We start from the raw sequence: 12,324 nt of genomic DNA on the forward strand, positions 1-12,324 counted from the left end.
TGGTTTAGTGGAATGTTTCATCATATGTCCGCAAAGCCTTTCTATTTTATGCCCTGAAACAGCTAGTAAAATTCTAAAATGCACCAGCTTGTTTGAAAGCCTTCAGGGTATTCAGAGAATTATGGTTGTGACCAGCAAACTTGTTGCTGTGCCTGTAAAACAGGTCCTCCAAGAGGCATAAGCAGTAGCCTCTAAGCACTGCTGCTAAGAACAGCATCCAAATTGGAGACCAGCACAGATGGAGAGCTGGTACTTGAAGGAAGACATGGGAGGTGTGTGTGCTAAAGGTATGTCTTAAACTACAGCTATTTTCCAGTCCCATTTCGAAGTGTCCTGCATTCACCCAACAGGTCCACACTCACATGCTGGGTCCAGATGTGCTCCATGCAGGGACCCTTACAGAGCTGTTGGAGCAATACCAAGTCAGATCAGCTACAGAGTAGGCATACATGGGATGTTTGAGTCAAGTAGAAAAAGCCCATAAAAATCCCCTCACCCACAGCATTTCCCAAAAGTTCATTTTCACTTAAGTTTCTAACCATGTCTTGCAACACAATGTAGGTTTCCCCCCACCATCCCTTATCTATATGTTGGTAAAGGACTGGAAGCTAAATCCTAAGATGCAATAGGCATATGCTGCTCCTAGCTGCAGGTGATTGGCATTTCTCAAATTCATATGTAACAGCTAAAACACAAATTTCACTGCCAGTTTAGTGCGGTGGACATCCAACTTCATTGTGCAGTCAGAAGGTTGAATACAATATCAGAGCAATTGATATTTTTTTCAAATATTAAAAATCCCCAAACTGTTACAATGTGTGAATCACCAGTGCCATGTGCCAGAGCTGAGGCGATGTGCTTGTGAGCTTAGTCTCCTGTTCCTCCATAATCTACCCAAAGAGGAGTGCTACTGAGACCTTGAATCCAAGTGTGTGTCAAAAATAAAAATGTCATGAAACTGCTTCTGAATGGGTAAGAAACCAGCCAGTAGCAGGAGCAGAGCGGCAGGCAGGATGGATCAGGGCGCTGGCCCTTGTATTGTCCCTGCCAGTGGCAAATACCAGATGCTTATGAGAATGCTGTGAAAAACCTGCCCATAGGATGAGTTTCCTCCTCTCTGCCATCTGCTACCACTTGGCTTCTTCCCAGAAGCATTAAGGTTTACATCTCTTCCAAAAATATTTGCCATCCTAACACGGGAAGAAGGCCAGAAGATAGCTTGATACGTCTTTGCCTTTTGTAAATACTCCTTTACAAACACAGGTGATCCAACAAATAGGTGGCGAAAATGGAAGGTAAGGTTTTACATCTGTCTTGGCATCACTAAGCTGCACCCCTCTGTTAAACCTGCCACGGGGGTACATTGTTGAGGACAAATTGTGCCCTGAGTTTCATGCAGAGCTCACAGGAGGGGGCTCTGTGTATCTGGGGACAGAGCCTGGTTCCTGTAGCCTGGATGTACTTGCAGGAGGTGGTTTTGCAGGACAAAAGCAATCCCAGATTTTGGTTGCATTTTTCCTGGGTGTGCAGCATCCATTCACTGCACAAGGCCCAGGGGGCTCCAGGGATTTAGATGTTCATTGTTTAAGCCACTGGTGATTTAAACACTGGCTTTGCCGAGAGTATATTCATATTACATGCATATTATTTTTTTTCTCTCACAGCCTCTATTTGTGTTTTCCTTATGACTCTAACAGCTCCTTGTTTTAGGTGAGGCAGAGTGGGTGCTGTTCCATGTATAACAATGAATTTAGACCAGTTTCAACTGAACTATTTTTGCTATCATTTGTTTAAAAAAAGAAGAAAAATTAACCCAAGGATGGAAAAATATCAGTGTTGTTCCTAGGGAGCATTCAGTGTCATGGTAAGTGGTTATAGCCTGATCAGCCTCCGATCCTGGCAGGTTGCCCCCAAGCAGCCCATGCCCTAGGGATGCAGCACCCCCTCGACCTCTTCTGGGCTCCCCCACTCCACATACACTGGGTTACCCTGGCACAGCTCTGTGTTTAGGCTTGGCACAGGTGGCTACAGACCAGGCACCTCACTATTCAAGCAGATGAGGCCATTGGTATTATCAGCATGAGGTCGATGAAACCTGAGCAGTTCTGCAGTAGAGAAAATAGATGATGTTACACTATCCCCTGTCTTTGTTACACTCTTATTGCTCGTTTCCAGATGAATAAATGACCTCTTAGATATACTGATGAACCAGGGACTTACAAATACCTGCTTTTATACTATGAGCTAGGCCTCACCCAGTGGTAAAGTGTATTTTCTGCTTGCAAGACAACAATGCTGCTGAGGACCTAATTTTGCCTTTTATAGCTCACTGAAGCCACTGGGATTTTACAGCAGATAAGAAAGGAGAGTCATGCCCTAAAATGCTGACACCACTTCTATATATCATAAAGATATCTGAATAATTCAGTGTCAAGCAGTGCAAGTTAAAGGAACAGTGGCATACATGACAACATCCAATTTTAGTGCATGCTATGCAAAAATAAAAACTCCACAGATTTCTTTCTTACACAAAACTGTCATCAGTCTTTCCCAGGAAGATCTACAATAGTGTTACAAGATGTGGGGTGATACACCAAACACAGGAATTTCTTTGTGATTAGACACATTACCCTTTCATTTTGCCTTGTGTGGTATTTGAAATGAAATGAAATTGGACCCAAATTGGAAAAAGGACAAAGTGTCCTTCCCCTGCACTCATTCTAACTGCAGAGAGGTTGCACAAGACCCCAGGGTTGCTGTTGCAGGTCTTCGAGCTATGTCTCACTTTCTGTTCCTGATAACGACTGCCTTTCAAAGCAAGTAATTCCAAAGCAAAGGATGCAGATAAGCTGCTTATGATGCTGATGCACCAGAGATCCCTGAATTCTGAGGATGGTTTTGATGGAAGACAGACTCACATTTTCCAGAGGGTCCTCATTGTCACACCCAGCTGAATGAGGGAAAGCCCTCCAGGAAATCGTGCTTGCAATTCAGAGTAAATATAGCACTTCCAGCTTGTCTCTTCTTGTACATGTGAAAATCAGAAACCTCCTAGAGCCTGCAGATCTGTTTTCTACTCTACACTTCCCACCCCTTAGTTTGGAGTGGTGACCATTGCTGGGTCTGATATTTTGGGCTGGATGCTGGGGACCACATAATGTGCATCTGCAAACATGAACCTAATGGGAAGGTGGTGTCACATAGACCTCATAACCAGCACTCCTCTCAGCCAGTACACCCTATGGCTCAGCTAAAACCTCCTCCCTGGCCTGGGTGGCCACAGCAGCTCCTGGTGGCAGGTGACTGCTGCCTCTGCATTCTGCCCACATTCACTGCCACTGCTGGACAGGGACGCCGTTACCAATGGAGATGCCATCTGCATACAAAGCAGAGGCAGGATGCCACACTTTCCCCACTGGAGCCGCAGGTGAAGCCCAGGTAGCAGCATGGTAATCAATTGCCATGGCAAGGCTTGGTGCCTTCCCTATCATGGCACTGCCTGTCATTAAATGTCCTGCGCCTCCATCACCGGTACGATGCTGCTTGGCACTGGCTTCCCCCCAGTTCAGTGGGTCACAGCAGTGCTGCTCTGGCTTGGGCTTTTCCCTCCAGCTAGCAGGTTGCCGTGCCTTTGTATTCGCCCTTCATTCTCTGCCAGGAGGTTGTTTACCTTGGCTCTGAACAAACCCTCCCTCTCCCCAACACACATTACTGTCCATAGCAATCCTCATTTCCACAGAAGTAAAACTCTGAAAGTGAGGAATTAATTGCCTTGGGGCTCTGATCCTTTTTAACAGTGCGGAGATAATCTGTCAGACCCAGGAACTGTTCTAGCACTGAGCAGCCGAAGCAGCAAAGATCCCCATCTTTATTATCTTCTTTTTAGTCTCTTCCCTTCATTTCCAGAGCAAAGTTGAGGATTCGCATTTTAGGTACAGCTCGAGTTTTGCTTTGCAGATACTACTCTGATGTACCAGGCTTAATTGATCAGTTCTGCCTGCACATTTGAATGTATTTTCTGTACTCCCTGCTTTGCCTTCATTAGAAATTAATGTAACACTCAGGAAAGTTTCCAGAATTGACAACTCCGGAAACCAAAGTTCCAGCTGAACAGAACAAATCAAAGCAAATTCATTATGCCCTTGTGCTCCCTGCAGTTTAACCCCATGCCTTTAGGTCAGTGTTATTGCTGGGATCACCACAGCATCGCTGGTGAGGATCAGCCCTATGGGTGAGGTTGCTCTGGTCTGGTCACCTGCCTGTTAAAATGTGCGGTGGCTTAAACAACCCTCCTGATGCTTCAAGCTAGGTGCCATGGACTTCTGCTCTCTGCTGACTAATGCAGCTGATCTGCTACTGAGGTGGGCTGGCCTCAAGAGCAGAAGGAGCTGGTAGTGGCTCAAGAGTAGAAAATACGACAAGGTGGTGGCAGATGGTGTAGCCAACAAGGGAGTAGCATGCATTGCCACCAGCAAAAGATAGTATTGTCTGTCCATACTAGTCTGTCCATACAGTGTCCAAAGCTTTATCTTAGCAGTGCTTTAATAAGTCTAGCTTTGGATATATCATTACAGAAACAGTAGTAAGAAATTAATTTCTTTGTATCAAGAAAAACAGTTGTTACAGCTGTACATGGTATTTCTCTCTTGTTTGCAGTTCAGGGACCTGCAGAGGACAGTGAAAAAGAAAGGCTATGGGAAAGGGAGTTTCCATGCTACCTGAACTGGGAGGCACATTTCTTTACAAGCCCTGTGTAAGTAATGGAAAGAGAGAGAGGGATTAATTAAAAACAAGGGGGAAGTTCACTCAACAGGTAATTTAGGGCAGGTTCTAGGTTAGGTCTAACACCATCATAAGGAGCCAGGAAAATATCCCCCAGGAGCCAGCCCAGTGGCTGGGAAGCAGACAGCAGCGATCAGAGACTCTCCTGATCCTCCTGTGAGTGGCATAGCCCCTTAAACCACTTGGTGTTTGTCCATCCCCCCAAGCCTGTCTGCTGTTAGTCATTCCCAGAACCGCATGTGTGTGGTATCTGTGATGGCACAAGAGCTGCACTTCCCCTTCCTACCCCCTTGATCACTGAGCACATCAACATCTTGCACAGATTGCTGTAGAAAAGGATTGCTGTTGCTGCTCTTGAGCAGATAATAAAGAGCAAATAGTTCCTGGACACAAGTCTGGTGTCCTTGAGAGAATTACTGATCAGGAAAGGAAGCCTTTCTGCAGTCAGTGCTGTTACCCTGCATGGGCTTTAGTCTGTAACTGAAGGCCACAGAAGCGACTATCACACAAGTTGTAATACTAATACTAATACTGATACTAATACTAATGCTACCACCAATACTACTCCTCCTGCTATTACTACTACTACTACTACTAATAATAATAATAATGTGGAGAGGCTTTCAGAGACACGCCAACTCCTCTATTGAGGTAAATCTCATCACTGACACCAGCAGCAGTTACTTAGCTTTAAACCCTGAGCAATGGTCTCTTTTTACTGCTGGGGGCCAGGGCAAAGGCAAGGTGGGCTGCAGGAGTCACAGGTCACTGCTGCTGCCCTTTTTCACACACAGTCATGCTTTTGTTCTTTGCTTCACTTACCTGACCTGACAGACTGGAAAAGCAGCTGTGGGGCCTGGGAGGGGACCCTGCCTGCCATCCAGCACCAGCCCTGCTGGAAGCAGCATCCCTACCAGGTTTGTTTCCATAGGCAGAGCCCAGCATCACCAAATTGAAAGCTGGCGGAAGGCAGAGAGCAAGAGCTATTTTTACATGTAGTTTCTTCAAGTAATGGTTTATTGCCATTTCTATCCCAGGAGTAGGCTTTTTTGCAGCTTGTAAATATGGTCTGGCTACTGCTTGCTGCTGAATACTAGCTGGATCAGACTCCTGATAAACTGAAGCCAAAATCACAGTGCATTTGGCTGTTGTTATTTTTATCTGTCTTCTTAGAGGCAGATTATTTTGCAGTCCTTGTACTTCTCAGGTATGTCCGATAGGTAAGCCTAGTCATTTGAGCTTCACTAGATGAGGTGAATCCTCTCGGGATAAGTGAGAGCAGCTCAGCTAACTTGAGTGGATTTTTGTCTATAATTTGTCTATGATTTGGTGCCCCTGCTTTTGTCTCCCAGCGATTTTAAAAGGCCACACATAGTAGTCTTAATAAGAATATAATAAAGACTTGAAGCTCCTTTCCCGTTTGGAAGTACGCTGGACGCTGGGATGCAAAGGGATGCAGGAGCGTAGGAGCCCGCGCAGGGGACAGAGTCTGCAGTACATCCCTGTCACCCAGCAGCCTGCCCCAGCACTTTCTGGATGCAGCGTGGTGCTTTCAGGTGCTGAACAGATGTGCCTTTACAAAATTCTTCCAGTGCAGAACATGACTTAGACACATGATTACCTCTTTTTGACACTAATGCAATAGGCATCTGCTGCGAGGGAAAGAGGTGGCTTGAGGGACTGGCAATCATAGAATCATAGAATAGTTAGGGTTGGAAAGGACCTTGAGATCATCTAGTTCCAAACCCCCTGCCATGGGCAGGGACACCCCACACTAAACCATGTCACCCAAGGCCTCATCCAACCTGGCCTTGAACACCGCCAAGGATGGAGCATTCACAACCTCCCTGGGCAACCCATTCCAGTGCCTCACCACCGTCACAGTAAAGAATTTCTTTCGCATATCCAATCTAAACTTCCCCTGTTTAAGTTTGAACCCATTACCCCTTGTCCTATCACTACAGTCCCTGATGAAGAGTCCATCCCCAGCATCCTTGTAGGCCCCCTTCAGATACTGGAAGGCTGCTATATGAGGTCTCCACACAGCCTTCTCTTCTCCAGGCTGAACAGCCCCAACTTTCTCAGCCTGTCTCCATACGGGAGGTGCTCCAGTCCCCTGATCATCCTCGTGGCCCTCCTCTGGACTTGTTCCAACAGTTCCATGTCCTTTTTATGTTGAGGACACCAGAACTGCACACAATACTCCAACTGAAGTCTCACGAGAGCAGAGTAGAGGGGCAGGATCACCTCCTTCGACCTGCTGGTCACGTTCCTTTTGATGCAGCCCAGGATACGGTTGGCTTTCTGGGCTGCGAGCGCACACTGCCGGCTCATGTTCATTTTTTCATCGACCAACACCCCCAAGTCCTTCTCTGCAGGGCTGCTCTGAATCTCTTCTCTGCCCAACCTGTAGCTGTGCCTGGGACTGCTCCGACCCAGGTGTAGGACCTTGCACTTCACATGGATAAACTTCATAAGGTTGGCAATAATGAGATACGAGCCCTTCGTCGCTGGGTTACTGGTTCAAACCCAGGCAAGAGAGGCAGTGACTGGGAGTCATTACCTCCTGACAGCTGCTAAACAGCCAGTGTCAATCGAGTTGGTGTCTTGGTCAGCTTTCTCATTAACACGTGTCTGCATCTGAGCACCACAAAGAGAATCCAATTATAATCCTCATATCTGACAGTGATTTAATAGATATAGGGAGATGTGAATTATTTAGGCACCAGAATGAGCTTGGAAGCATGGTCCAAGCCAGGAGTGGGGTGTGCTGATGGAGGAAAAATGTTTTATGTTCCTTCCTGTCGTGGTTTAAGCCAGTCGGCAAGTCAGCCACACAGTTTCTACTCCCCCCACCCCTTGGCTATCCTTGGGATAAACAGACAGGTTAAGCCTTTGGAGGTACCAAGCCTACACTTTTCAAAAGCTTCACACACTCATTTCTCCTGCTCTTTACTGTGATAGTGCTAAAAGACTCTAAAAGTCTACTGCTTTAATCCTAGGGAAATTGTCTCTGATCACTGAGAGTTCTCTATAAGGCAAGAGAGGCAGATCTGTATCTACAGCAGCCAGACAAAGATAACACAAACAAAGGAGACTTCTTTTTGATCATGTCATTAAAGTGCTTTAAATATTGGTCTAATAGTTTCATTTATATATACATCTATTTATATATATGCATTTGACAACTGAAATGCAAAAGTCTTGATAGAGCAAGAAATACTACTTAGGCTTAAGCGCACTTAAGTGCACTTATTATTTAAGTGCAAATATTCCTTTGGCTAAGTAAAAATAGGACTTGCTTTCACTTACAGTGAATATTTCACCTTCTCAGACCCTGTCTTAAAATCCTGCATAACTCTGGCTATGAACCTAACACACAGCACTTGCTGCAGGAAAAATGTGGGCAGCTATTGAAAGCTGTTGCCTGTCCACATGCTACTTCATTCAAATGAGATTCAGGCCTCAGATCAGTCATCATCTTTCACCCACTACGTATGAGAGGTCAAGCCTTGCTGAAGAATTGCAGGGAAGCGTCTCAGTGGCAGCACACAGGGTCGACGGGTGATATTTATGAACTTGGTGCTCTTATTTAAGAGCCTGAGGTGGGTAAAAGCCATCCATTGCATAGGGGCAGCCTAGATGATTGTTGTAGGTCCTTTCCAACTGAAATATTCTATGCTACCACATTTTGCACACACCTGTAACTGAGGTAGTTTGTGTTCAATGCAGAAATAATGATGAACTGCTCAAAAGCACTTTTAAAATAAACGTTTTTTCTAGAAAACTAGGGGAGACCTTACTGCTGCTACAGAAAAATCGAAGAGGGATGGCCAAAAAAAACCCTGAATTCTCTGTGAAAATGAGGAGTGAAAGGGAAATAAAGCAGGATGAGAGGAGAGGGTCTGTGTTATCGTTTGTGAGGCATCACTGAAGCTCACCTTGCAAAATAGGCTCTGAAAAATAAATCTCCTAAAGGACAGGCCAGCACGTGGTGCTTGCAGGATGAGGCCCCTGCATCACCATCCCCCTCATTCACATCCTCATCCTCACTGCCAGGTTTGGGGAACAAGACCCCACCTGCAACTGGGGGCTATTCAAAAGTTTCAAGTTTGGGTTTCTTTTACACACTACTGAAGGTATTACTTTAAGGAAAATGATCATTTTCCTGCAGTCTTGGCAGACCTGTAGTTAGAGTGATCATAATATGATTATTAATGTATGAGAACATGAAATCAGCCATCAACCTGTTGATGTTGTTATCAGTGCCCAAGCAGATTATGTTATAACAACAGCACAGACAGGGAAAAATATATTGGACTTTTTTTCAAAGTGATTTATTTGGTGTAATTTAAACTCTCTTCTCTTAAATTTATATTTCTCTTTTCTTGTAGTCTTAAAAGAAAGGCACATTTTTTATAGCTACATTTCTTTTTTTTCTAGTGTGTAAAATAATCCTTACTAAATTCCTCATTGTTTACGAAAACCCCATACGGCTAATTGGGTGATCAATGTTCTTCATTCTTACTCACACTGAAACAACTATAAAACCAGTTTATTTACAACTATAAACCCAATTTATTTACAATTTATTTATATATTAAAATTAAACTCAAGAGTGAGAGCCACTTCTTTCTGGAGGTCTCTGAATGTCCTTTGAGTTTGTAAGTAATAAGTTCTCATGAGACACATGAATTCATGCCCTTAATCCATTCTGACTTTAAAAATCCAGCTTCTTTTATGGAATGTCTCATTATACAAGCTCTTGCTTCAGCAAATGCACTTCCATCACTTTTCTCTGAAGTCTGTTTAATATATCATCCTCTGAATTATTTAATGGGCAAACATATGGATTAAATAAAGCAAACACATCTTCCAGAGCTTTTATATGCCTTTGGACCAAAACTGTCCAAACTTTCTACGCTCACATGTAAAATCCCTATGCCTCAGACCTGGGCAGTGTTATGGTCTCTGTGTCACGGCATGGGCCTTCGGGGATTCTTCCCCATCCTGCAAGAGGGGCAAATCCCAGAAAAGGAGCACTTTAGGTGTCAGACCATGGAAAAGTGTCTTGAAACTAATGATGGCATCAATTACAGCAGCTTTCAGATTGCCCCAGTGTGTGACATGTCTTGGCTGGGCACACTCCCGTTTTCCCTGCCCCGTTGCTCCCCAGCAGCCACTGTCTAGTTTGTGCCTTCAATCACAGTTTCTTTCCTATGGTTTACATTTTGTTCACTGCTCTGAAATTCACTTCTAGATTATATTTCCATGTTTTGGAGTGATATATAGCCCATGGTGAATATTTACCCATGTAAGTGTAAGCCAGCCTAGAGTCTGCCTCTGATTAATTTGAATTTAAATCTGCATTTCATTTCTCCTGACCTTTGAAATCTCCCTCATGGCTACTCATCACAGAACATTGATATGATAAATTAGAAATTCCTTTAGATCTTGGGTCAGATTGGAATAGTGATCACCCTGCTTCCCAAATACCTATCTGAGGCTTTATTAGTTTGATTCCAGAAACTGTGGGTAGTCCAAGTCACAAGAGTTGCAAAAATTAAGCTGGTTACATTTCTACATGTGATTTTAAGTGTTTAAGTGTAGGAAATGGCAGCCTCCACCTCCCATGGCTCTTTCAGACTTTAAAATCCAGACATTCTGACCACAGTTTTAGACTATTAGTGACCTTCTTCTGAACAGTTCTGACACGGTGGTTTCTTTACATGCTTTGATTAGTTCTATTCATGGCTGAAGCTGTGAAATAAACACAGCAGCCCTATGCATTCGTTAAAGCCGAGACATTGAACCAGTGTTTTGTTATTCATAGCAATTTAGTTGCAAACCAACCAAAATCAAATAAAAACCATTCCCAAAGTAATTGCTGTCTGAGCCAATTATCAGATATATTTGTTGGTGCTGAATAAAAAACCAAGCAGCTCAACACTTGACAAGGTATAAAACAAAACCAGTCCCCAGCCAGGAGGCGTTGGAGTCTAAGCAAGATAGGCATAGAACAGCCGAGAGGCTTGGGAACCTCTAGCAGTGGAACAGATGATATTTACCTTAAGGTTGAGAGGAGCAGACAGGTATCCAGGAGGCAAGTGAGTGATATATGCCTTTTAAATTATCTCTTTTCCTAGTAACGGGAGGTGCTCTCCAGGAGGAAGTCTTAGACCCTGTAGCTGATCACCACTAACCATGTTGTTAATGCTATGTTGCTAAATGGACGGGGATACTAGAACAAAAAAAAAAGTCTTGCACAAGTTTAAAGTCTTACTACTCCATTCACTGGAATCATTTGGATTCCCATCCATAAATAATCCATTAAAAAAAGAAGCGTTTCCGTGTCCCAACATGGGGGTCTGTGATCTTGTCAGTGACATTCTCCCAGGGTGCCAGCCCTTCCCAGTGTCTTTGGCCTGCAAATTCATGAAGAAGGGAACAGGTTATCTGCTGGCACCAGCAGCACATCAGTGTCCTCTACAGTTACATCTGCAGCATCTGGGCTTGTGTGGGGCTAGGACACCACAGAGAAGGGAAAATGATGGGTAATGCAGCGCTGCCAAGCACAGTGGAGATCCCTGAGTCTCTGTTGGAGCAAGTCTGGCTCTAGCCTGGCTAATGGCAAGGTGGAGCGTAGCAAATCTAGCCAGACCTGAGCTGGCTTATACTGAGACACACAAAGTCTACAGCACCAGCAAAATGCAAGGGGCCAACTACACTCCATCTGGTAAAACCAGAGCATGGAGGAACCCCAGGGCTGTTGGTTAAGCCCCTCTGCCCCCTTAATCACCCATGGGATGGTGGCAGCTGGAGAGGCTGCTCACAGTGGCAGCCAAGAAGTGATGTGCCATGCCGTCATGCAGGACCCATATCTTGACCCTGTTTCTTGAATTAATGTTTTTCTCTCTGTTCCTCCTGATTACTTTTAAAAAGCCATTATCTTCATCATTGCTCCCTCCTGCAACTCAGCCTTGAACAATTTGGGGAGGGTTATTTCCCACTCTTCTCAGGGTCTGCTGATCGGGGGACCAGCAAGATTACTTCTGAATCCCATCTCTGATAGCTTAATCAACAGAGCTGCCCGTCAGGCCAGGGAGACAGCTCTGGGATTGCTTGCACAACCAGCCTGCAGCACTTAGAGCATTTTCCCCTGAGAGCGTGGGCCCTCCACCTCTGAGAGCTGCTGGTGTTCCTGTAATGCTTTCCAGGGGTACGTCAGCCCTCCTATTCATTTCATTTAAATGCTTCTCATCACTGCACATGCATTGTAAAAAGTCTTCCTAAATCCCAGTTTATACTTTCTTTAATCTTCTCTTTCATAACCTCCTTCCCATATGCCACAATTAGGTTTAATATTTGGAGGCATTGCAGTAGCACCTGGAAGCCATCCCTGGGAACAAGGGCCAGCTGTGCTGGGTGCTGAACAAGCACACCCAGCAAAGTGCTTTCAGTCCCAAGGAGCTCACCATCCAAAGGGCTGTGCTGTGTTTTGGAGATAGGAGCTTTGGCTTATGAGCTGTCTGTAGCGCACAG

The sequence above is a fragment of the Psittacula echo genome (genome assembly GCF_963264785.1).
Source record: "Psittacula echo genome assembly, chromosome: 5".
Taxonomy (NCBI): Eukaryota; Metazoa; Chordata; class Aves; order Psittaciformes; family Psittacidae; genus Psittacula; species Psittacula echo.